Consider the following 10,898-nt stretch of genomic DNA (forward strand, 5'->3'; position numbering starts at 1 on the left):
CCAGCCACGCAGGTTTCCAAACCCAAGAGTATTGCCACAAAATATCTGGAAAGACTCACCACATTATAAGTACCCAGAAAACTGATTATATCTATCACTGTGCTGATCCAACCTACTACCAAGCTGTCCTATTTCTCCGAGTTCCTTCTGAATACCCTTAAGTTGGTGCTTCTCCTTACCAGGACACCACGATCCTTACCCAAATCTTACCTCAAGAGATCCTAGAATAAACCCACACCGCCCTAATGCCCATAAGCCGATGTATTCCCTCTTAAGCACCCCTAAAGTACCACAGTCGAGAAACCAACTTTGAAGAGACCTTCTATTAATCTAAATTCGTTTCCTTCACCTTCTTGATACTAAAATGTAGAATCCATAATGATATAGAAATATCGCGCGTCTCGATACCATCCAATGCAAATATCAGATACTAGCCATATACAAACCCTAAAAATTCTCAATTGTTACATATAAATCTTGAATCCATTATAACTCTCCCGAGAGTCATCCATTTTGCTCACCACCCAAGCAGGCTGAATGACTTGTGCCCCATTATCATAACAACACCCAAAGATGTAACCCCGTCTTAACACAAACGAGTACATTCCTACTCCATGCACACTACATCCCTTACGAATAACAACTCAAATCATTCCATGATTTTCATATATCCATAAAGTGTAATATAACTCGTATCCATAAATTCCCTTACTCGAGTCATCCTTGATCTCAACCTCTACAAGTCATAACTGATTCACAATTATGCCTCAAATCGAAACTAGTACAACACATAACCATGCAATCAAATTGTCGATAGCAGATTCCCCCACTTGGCTCAAAGCCATAAAACAAAACATTCGATAACTCACAATACCCATACTCTATTATTGCCATAACCCCGCACTAAAATTCAACTAAATTCTTCATAAGCTCATGTAACACAAACCATATAATACCTCAAATCATTTGCTAAGCTCGCATTCATCCTCGTGACGGTCAGGTCAACTTTCTCAACCAATCCAATCTCAAATCGCAACACGTATAACTCGCGGGTAGAAAAGATACCCTCCACACAACATCATAAGGATCACACATTCGTAGATTACCGCACAGGTGATAACCCACCTGCTTAGCCTCAAAATGACATCTCTCTATACCTTTCCACAGCCACAACTACTATGCAATCACTTAATCTTCCTGAGTCTGAACTCATCAACAAGACATGAAAATCTACTCCGTTCCACAAGTGAAATAACAAGAAAGAATCTCTCAAAAAACTTTATAACTCAAGACTGTATGACACATCCACATAAATTGAGCATCCAATATTCCTTTTCACATCTTGAGCAAACTCTTCCTGTCACATTCAAACCATTGGAACACATCCCGCAGCCACATCCTACTCATCGTATAGCCATCCAACCACTCACCGAGCCACCAGTCCCACTCATAGGGACACCACTAAACATAGAGGTCCAAAGGCACATGCTCACACAAATGAACTACTGAGCCTATGTTGCAGTCCAAATCGGGCCTCAAGTCCTCCAAACTGGCCCATCACCAAAAACACAGAAAATACATCTCGTACCTCATCCAAGGAATACACAAACAGTCGATGTACAGCTGATACCGAGGGCTCACATGCATATATGAGTGAGTGGAAAAAATTAAAAGAGATACGCTTCAAGCTGAAACAATGCCACACGATAAGGAAGAAAGAAAGTTTATCCTAAATGCCCTGTGGCCTCTAGAAGATATGTATGGACATTATCATTTCGACTCTGCAAGACTCTACTAGACACTTGCTCATGACTCGTAGAAACTATGAACCAGTTTAACCTAAAAATTGAGTAACAATTAAACTTGTAATGTGGTTTTAAGGATACATAATTTCGCTCAATACCAATTTGTTAATTTAGAGATAGGTGATGAAATCGATAAGAATATAGAACAAACCGACGTGTGGATAGTATCCTCGAGCTTGATCAACCCTCGAAAACAATGAAGCGGGAATAGTTAAAGAACAATAATTGAAGAACAATAATTAAAAAGCAGTAAGTTGATGAGCAGAAGAAAGAAATATTATATTGCCTTGATCTGTATGAATGTGAGAGAGCTTACAAATAATGGGGATCCCTCTTTATATACTAGAGTAATCCTAATTGATGTATAATTTTAAATACGAAAGTGAATGTCATGATTGATACAAATAAGCTCCCTTGATTTGATCCGCTCCGAGATTTCCGCCGTGATCTCCGACCGGTTACGGATATTTCGCCTTTCCGTTATTGTGTCCGCTCGAATTAGGTCATAGCCGATCCCGATCGATCGTCGGGGGACCTCGATCTCGATGGGTGCCTCGATGTCCAAACTAGGTACCTTGTCTCCGTGTTCAGGTCTGATCCCTTACGAGGTGACCCTCGATGTAGTCCTCTGATATGGAAATAATGACAAAATTGGGTAAGCTTGATTTTACCCGTATACAGATAGTCCCCTCGTTTCCTAGACTGTAATGAAAAGAAACAAAATGAGTCTTCGATTTCGTAAATCGACCAATTATGATGTCATCCTTGTGATGTAAGTGATAGAAGCGTCGCGTCCGTACAGTTCTCAAAATCATTAATTAGCGTCAGTTGATGGTCGGCCACTGATGCCCTTGAACCGTCATTGCAATATTATAAATAGATCCTCTTCATAATCTTTCCAAACTTTATTTTCAAAATCTTTCTTAACCTTCAAAGATTTCCTACTTTCTTCAAGTTTCGCAATTCTGCAAATTCTTCGGAATCCATTTGCCAATCTTTTCCTAAAACAACAATCTTCATCTTCTTCTTTCCGTGAACTCATGAAAATGGCAAAAACAACTAAGACCATTCCCCAAAAGGAACAAGCCTCTTCATCGCGGCCGACCGGGGATAAAACGCTGGCGGAGCCATGCATCAGGAGTGCATTCCTGGGTCGTGCGACCTTACTTCCAATTTTAAAGTTGAGAAAACCTCGTCGGTCCCTGGCCGATGTGAGCCCATGTCGAGGTATATATGCTCGATAAAAGAGGGCGATCTCGAGCAGGTGAAAGAGGACTGCTATTGGGAAAACGTAGATGTGGTGGTTCCTACCCCCGAGAAGGATATTACTACTCACGTGAAGGGGTTTTTAAGTGTTTACACTTACCCTTTCACGTTGGGTCCCGTCGATCCAGTAATCATTGACTTCTGCCGCCAATACCAAATAACCCTAAGACAAATCCACCCTTCTTTTTTGGCGCATAGTGATTCTGTTCCGATTTTTTGTCAGCAAGGTCGATGGGATGTTTTTCACCCTCGACCATCTCATTAGATTGTATAGCCCCCGTCTCTATCGAGGCGGATTAGTAAAGCTTCAGCGCCGGGCCACTAAGGTGTTGTTCTCGAGTACAGACGAGCCCAAGGATCAGAGATGGTTGAGTCGGTTTGTCCTAGTGAGGACCTCCGACATAATCCCTCCGAGAAGATGCCATTCCCCGAAGAATGAAACATGAAGCATAAGTAAAACTTACTCGTAGTATTTATTTGTTGTTTTGTTTCTTTTGCTTTTTCTTTGTCCACATCTGTTCTTATGGTATAGCAGTTCCGTGGGTGCCTGGTGCAATCCCGGACCTCAAAGGCTGGGTTTGAAAGTTGGCCTCGACCTTCTCATACTCTGAGCGCTGTTGGCGTGATTTGGCAAGGGGCCGATGGGAGGCCGAAAATCACGGTAAGCTTATCTTTTATGCTGTTGGTGCCCATCTTCGAAGAGTCTCTTTTCACTTGTACATAATCTCCTTTTACGTAGGTCTCGGGGATGTTGCCGAGATTAGGCCGGCCCCGCCTGGGGAAGAGGAGGCCCCAAAATCGTCTAAGGATAAAAAGAGAAAAGGGTTTCGATCTTCGAGACTTCGAAACCAAAGAAGAGTAAGACTCGCAAGCCAAAGAACAACGCCGTTTCCCTGTCCGAGGATGCTGTTCTACGGCTATGATATGAAGAAGAAGAACAGGAACATGAAGATGGCGACTTCAGGTTGGTGGCTCGAAAGAAGAGCACCGAAGTCCCAAAGGCCACTGAGCCAGTTATGATCGAAGAAGTTCAGCCTCGAGCTGAGAAGGGTCTGGAAGATGCCACAAGCGGAGTCCCCGAGTCAGCGGGGGCTGACGTTATCTCCCACCGAGATGCGCAATCGGCGGACGTATCCGAAGGGCCCAGTTCTGAGGTCCTTCGAAATGAAGGAAATTCCTCAAGTGACTTGCTTGGGGCAATAGACATAGGCGATTCACCGCTCCTCCCCTCATTATCCGAGGGGAAGATTGAGGAAGCTCGGGCCATGGGGGCCCCTCGAGGCGGGAACGACCCACAGAGGGGAGGACCTTTTCCGTGGCTGCTTCACAGGGGTCGATGATGTTCTCGATCTGGATGCATCAAGCATTTTTGACGAGGCTTACCGACTTTTGAGTCAGGTAAGTCTTAGCTCCTTTTACCAATATCATTCTCATCTTCTTGTTTTTTTCTTGTCTGACTTTCTTTTCTTTTTTCATAGGCCTTGACGCTTCACCGGGAAGCATTTTCTAAATCCCGAGCTGAGTTAGACCGGTGCGAAGCTGATTTCAAGAAGCTCAGGGAGGAGAGGGACACCTTCAAACGCCTCTAGGTGCAGAAAGAAGAGGAGATTAGGGACCTCCGAGCTGAATTGGCAACAACCCATAAGAAGCAGACCGATCTCATCGAGCAGGTAATGTAAATTTTCAGGAGTTTGACATATCAATTTGATATTGGTGACTAACACATAGACCCTGCAGGTTCAGTAGAAAGCCAAAAAAATTGATAAACTTCGCGAGGAGGAAGACATAAAAGAGGTAGAGACTTTGGGGTGGAAGAAGAACATGGACCGTCTTGCCTCGGAAAAAGAAATCGCTCGGTCCCAACTATATTTGGCTGAGCACCAACTTCAAAGCATAATGGAAAAGAGCTTGGCTCGAGCCAAAAAAATTGAAGAACTCGAGACTCGGTTGGCTGCTGAGCTTGCAAAGGCCGCATCTGTAGCGGAAAAGGTAAAGGCCGACGCGGAGGCGGTCGTGGCTATCTACCGAGCCAACGCTGAAGCTGCTAACGCTTGAGTGAAGGAAATTTCTAATGCTGCTCAGGTTTGATTATCCCGTGCTACCGATCATGCCAAATGTCAGTCTCGGAGGGAGGCTCTCGAGGAGGTTCATGCTGGTGGCATTGACCTTATGGCTGATATTGAAAAGGCAAAAGCGCTGGAAGCCGAGGCCGAAGCTTTGCTCTCTGATGATGACGACTCTAGGAGTGTGAGTGGATCCGAGAGTGGAGAAGATGAAGAGGAAGCTTCCGGGGAAGATTAGGCACTCAGAATTATTTCCTTCTTTTTTTGAATTTTGTGTAAGACCCCTATTCGGTCTTTTGTACATATTTTTGCCCGTACATATAAAGAAATTTCTTTTTTGAATGTCTTCTCGAATTTCGTCTTCAATCATGTTTCGTGCCTTGTAAAATTTTAGCATATCTTTGTGCTTTAAACAATATGTTCGAGACTTTGGTTTTAAATGACTTGAGCAAAGCCATAATAATAATATTGCTTTTATAGTCGGGCTCGAGTGAAATCTGAATTTGGAGCAAAAGGGCCCTTAGGTTTTTGATTTGTTCGATAACGAACCTCGATCTGTAGTCAAGTAGGTCCCTATACATATTCGAGATAGTGGGACCCTTAGGTTCGAATCGAGTGTGTCAATGTGTTTTCGAACTCAAAGTGTGTTGGCCCTTAGGCTCTTTGAATTGGGCCGATATGGCCTCTAAAGGATGCCTATTTTTTCCCTCTTTCGGATCAAAGACTTAATAAATTTTTTTTATGCCTTAGCATCTATTTTTTGTTCCCATTGGTTTTTTTGGAGGGATTAGTGTTAATCGAAACCCCCTCTTTTTTTTGTGCCTTAGCACAAGTTCGTATTTAAACAATTCGGTACCTCTTAAGGTTTTTCGAGGGCTGATTTTATCGAAGCCCTTTGATTATTTTGCCTAGGGTAGCCTTTTTAACCGGTTTTCAGAGAATTCGACGACTTGTTTTTATTGCGGGGTTCGGACAGCTCCGTGTCGCGTTAGTTTGGCCGTAGCCTTTGGGTGTGACTCTTGGTCTTACTTTCCCAACAACACTTCGAACTTGTTCGAAGTGTTAGTCCCCGAGAGTGATGGCCTTGGCCTATAAATCAAGGAGTGACTCTTTGAGGTCTTTAGATAGTTCGAACATGTTGATTTTCGATGGCAGTCCCTGAGTACGGGGTTAATTGCTCGAGTTTTAGTTGCAATTGGCTCTTGAGCTGATATTGTAAAGTAGAAATTTCACTAAGGCATGGAACACCTGATATGGAAAAAATACTTCTTTTAATATATCATTCATGCGTATATGTTTTGTCATTAGGGCTCGAGCAATCTATATGGGCACGTTTGTTTGACCGTTTGACTATTTACAAAATTTTCCTATCGAGACCCTGTTAGTACGAAGCATTTCCTTTGAAAACATAACATCTGAGGGTGATGCCCCCAGTATTCGAGGTTAATTGTAGAGAAGCCTCGGATACTGTTGAACTGTCCCGGGTAGCACATATTATTGTTTTCTCGTTAAAAACCTTGACGGAAAAACCCATTTGAGATAAAAATCGATCTAAGGGAAAAAGAGTGCAACGCGTGCTTTAAAACCTAAGATCTTGAAGAGCTTCTCGACATCTTCGATCGAACACCTACAACAAGTTTGTATCGAATATAAATGAAAAGGGAGAAAGTCATACCTTAGCAATAATATCGTTTGAGGAGCGATACATTACAATTGTTCGAAAATTATTTGCCTCTATCGTGCAAATTGTAAGATCCCTTTCCGTTGACCCTGAGGATTTGATACGGTCCTTCCCATTTTGGGCCGAGTTTTCCTTCATTTGGGTCTCGGGTATTGAGAGTGACTTTCCTCAGAACTAAGCCCCCGATTCAAAAGTGGCGGAGATTGGTTCTTCGGTTGTAGAATCTTTCGATGCGTTGCTTTTGTGCTGCCAATCTAACGAGGGCGGCTTCCTATTTTTCATCTAGTAGTTCGAGGTTTGTGTTCATAGCCTCATGATTCCTCTTTCGTTGTATATCGAAACCTGACGTTAGGCTTCCCGACTTCGAGCGGGATTAGAGCCTCAGCGCCATAAACTAGGGAAAATGGCATTTCCCCTGTGCTAGTTTTTGACGTCGTTCGATATGCCCAAAGAACTTTGGGTAAGACCTCTCTCCATTTTCCCTTAGCGTCATTTGATCTCTTCTTTTGATCCTGAATGACAATCTTGTTTGTTGATTCGGCCTGTCCGTTCCCACTAGGGTGATACGGTATTGGCAATATCCTTTTTATTTTGTGTTCCTCTAGGAATTTCGTTACTTTGCTGCCGATGAACTGTTTTCCATTGTCAATACTATCTCGGCAGGTATCCCGAATTGACATATGATATGATCCCAAATGAAGTCTATAACTTCCTTTTCTTTGACTTTCTTGAAAGCCTGTGCTTCAACCCATCTAGAGAAATAGTCCGTCATAAATAAAATGAACTTGGCTTTACTGTCCCAATAGTATCCTGCTCTGATGACCTTCTGAACCAATGATTAAGTGCCGGAATGGTTCCCCCAAGTGCCTTCATGGACTTCTTGTAGAACATAATCGGTGTCCCATGGTCCCAAAAATACTTCCAATGGTCCGTCGAACGTCCTTCTGTATAATGTTCCGTCTTCAGCCGATGTGAATCGAGCAGCTTTAGTTCGTAGGGCCCTCGATTCTTTAGGGTCTGATGGGAGCTTTTCGTTTTTCAAGTACTCAGCATATTTATTCCTCCAATCCCAAGTTAAGCTTGTGGAATTTATCTCAACATGGCCTTCTTCGACCACCGACTTTGAAAGCTGCACATTAGTCCCCGAGCTAATTTCATCATCTTCGACTGATGGCCCTAAGTTTGTAAGGGCGTTAGCCTCACCATTCTGTTCTCGAGGTACATGTTGTAGGGTCCATTCTTTGAACCGGCATAAGGTTACCTGTAATTTATCTAAGTACCTTTGCATTCGATCTTCTCGGACTTCGAAGGTTTTGTTGACCTGGTTAACCACGAGCTGCGAATCACACTTGGTCTTGATGACCTCAGCTCCCAAGCTTTTAGCTAGCTCGAGACCTACAATCAAGGCCTCATACTCGGCCTCATTGTTAGTCAACTTAGGGGTTTTGATAGATTGTCTAATAGTGTTGCCCGTGGGCAGCGTCAAAACGATGTCCAGCCCAGTCCCCTTCACATTCGAAGCGCCGTCTATAAAAAGGGTCCACACCCCCGATGATGTACCTGATTTTAATAAGAGTTCCTTCTCGACTTGGGGTACGAGGGTTGCCGTGAAATCGTCTACGAAGTCTGCTAAAACTTGAGACTTGATGGCCATTCGGGGTAGATATTCGATATCGTATCCACTGAGTTCGACGGCCCATTTGGCCAATCGGCACGACAGTTCGGGCTTATGAAAAACATTTTGAAGCGGGTAAGTGGTTAATACACATATGATGTGACATTTAAAATACGATTTTAGCTTTCTAGAGGCGCTTATTAGTGCAAGTTCCAGTTTCTCTAAGTGTTGATATCTAGTTTCTGCTTCTCCTAGAGTTCGACTTACATAATAAACAGGGAATTGCGTACCTTGATATTCTCAAACCAAGACACCACTTACCCCGATCTCCGAGACTGCCAAGTACAAGTAGAGTTTTTCATCTGCCTTTGGAGTATGAAGTAATGGTGGGCTCGAGAGGTATCGCTTTAATTCTTCTAACGCCTGTTGGCATTCTGGGGTCTAGGTGAAATTATTCTTCTTTTTGAGTAGAGAGAAGAATCTATGACTTCGATCTTGATATGAATCGGCCTAGAGCGGCTATCCGCTCTATCATCCTTTGCATGGATGTAACGCTGTCCACGACGGTGATGTCTTTGATGGCATTGATTTTATCGGGATTGATCTCGATCCCCCGATTGGACCCCATGAAGCCAAGGAACTTGCCCGAACCGACTTCGAAAGCACAACAGGGTTGAGCTTCATGTTGTATTTGCTCAGTAACTCAAATATTTCCTGCAAATATGTCAAATGGTCCTCTGCGCGCATGGATTTAACTAGCATGTAATCAATATATACTTCCATTGTCTTACCTATCTGTTATGCAAACATTTTATTTACTAAGCGTTGGTAGGTAGCTCCTGCATTTTTTTAGCCCGATGGGCATTACATTATAACAATAAGTTCCATACTTGGTGATAAATGAAGTCTTTTCTTGGTCTTCCGGGTTCATTTGAATTTGGTTGTACCCGGAATAGGCATCGAGAAAACTAAGGATCTCGTGGCCGGCCGTGGCGTTGATCATGCGATCGATGTTAGGCAGTGGGAAAGAATCTTTGAGACATGCCTTGTTTAAATCCTTATAATCTATACACATCCTAAGTTTGTTCCCCTTTTTAGGAACAAAGACTACATTGGCTAACCATTCAGGATACTTCACTTCCCGAATGGACCCTATTTTGAGAAGTTTAGTTACCTTGTCTTTTATGAATACGTGATTTACCTCGGATTGGGGCCTTCTCTTTTGTTTCACCGGTCTGAATTTTGGGTCCAGGCACAGTCGATGTGTCGTGATCTCCGGTGGGATCCCTGTCATGTCAAGGTGGGACCAAGCAAAATAATCCATATTTTTAATAAGGAATTTAATAAGTTTTTCCCTAAGCTCGAGAGTTAACCCCGTGCCCAGGTATACCTTTCGATCGGGCAGGTGCTCGATCAGTATGACTTGTTCCAGCTTTTTTACTGTTGACTTCGTTGTGTTGGAGTCATCGGGGATTACAAATGTTCGAGGTATCATGCAATCATCGTCCTCTATAATTTCCTGCTGTTCCGATCTGGTCGAAGCCAACAACTGTGGTTGCTTTTTGACCTTATATTTTCCTTTGATTCTGGTTCCTTTGTTGATGTTAGAGTTGACAGGGGTATCACCTCATCGATTGCAAACATCTCTTTGGCTACTGGTTGCTCGCCGTACACCGTTTTGACTTCTTCCGGTGTTGGAAATTTCAAGACTTGATGATGCGTTGAAGGTACTGCCCTCATATTACGGATCGAAGGTCTTCCGTGCAGTGCATTATACCTCATATCTCCTTCGATCACGTAGAACTTCATTTTTTGGATAGTTCCGGCCACGTTTACTCGCAACATGATTTCCTCTTTGGTTGTTTCACTCGCCATGTTGAAATCGTTGAGCACTCGAGATGTAGGTACAATCTGATCCTAAAGGCCGATTTTCTCCACAACCCTCGATCGAATAATATTCGCCGAGCTACCTGGATCAACCAACACATATTTAACTAGAATTTTATTCATAAGGATAGAAATTACCAGCGCTTCATTGTGAGGCTGTTCGATCCCTTCTGCATCCTCGTCGTTGAAGGATAAGGTATCGTCTAGTAAGTAATCCCGGGTACGTTTCTCCCTTGTAATCGTGACTTTGGTGCGTTTAAATGTCGGACCCTGAGGGACATCGACCTCACCGATGATCATATGAATCACGTGTTGCGGTTCATCTTGTTCGTTCTTCCTGTTCGCATCCTTGTCTCTGAATTGATTTTTTTTCTTCTGTCACTCAAGAATTCTCGAAGATGACCTTCGTTGAATACGAGCTACCTCCTCCCTTAATTATCTGCAGTTTTCGGTTCTGTGACCATGTGTTCCATGGTACTTGCATATTTGATTCGGATTCCTTTGTGCTGGATCGGTTAGCAGGAGTCTGGGCCCTCTAGTATCCTTGATCCGCCCAATGGCTGACACAATACCTAAAGCAT

Source organism: Nicotiana attenuata, unplaced genomic scaffold (genome assembly GCF_001879085.1).
Source record: "Nicotiana attenuata strain UT unplaced genomic scaffold, NIATTr2, whole genome shotgun sequence".
NCBI lineage: Eukaryota > Viridiplantae > Streptophyta > Magnoliopsida > Solanales > Solanaceae > Nicotiana > Nicotiana attenuata.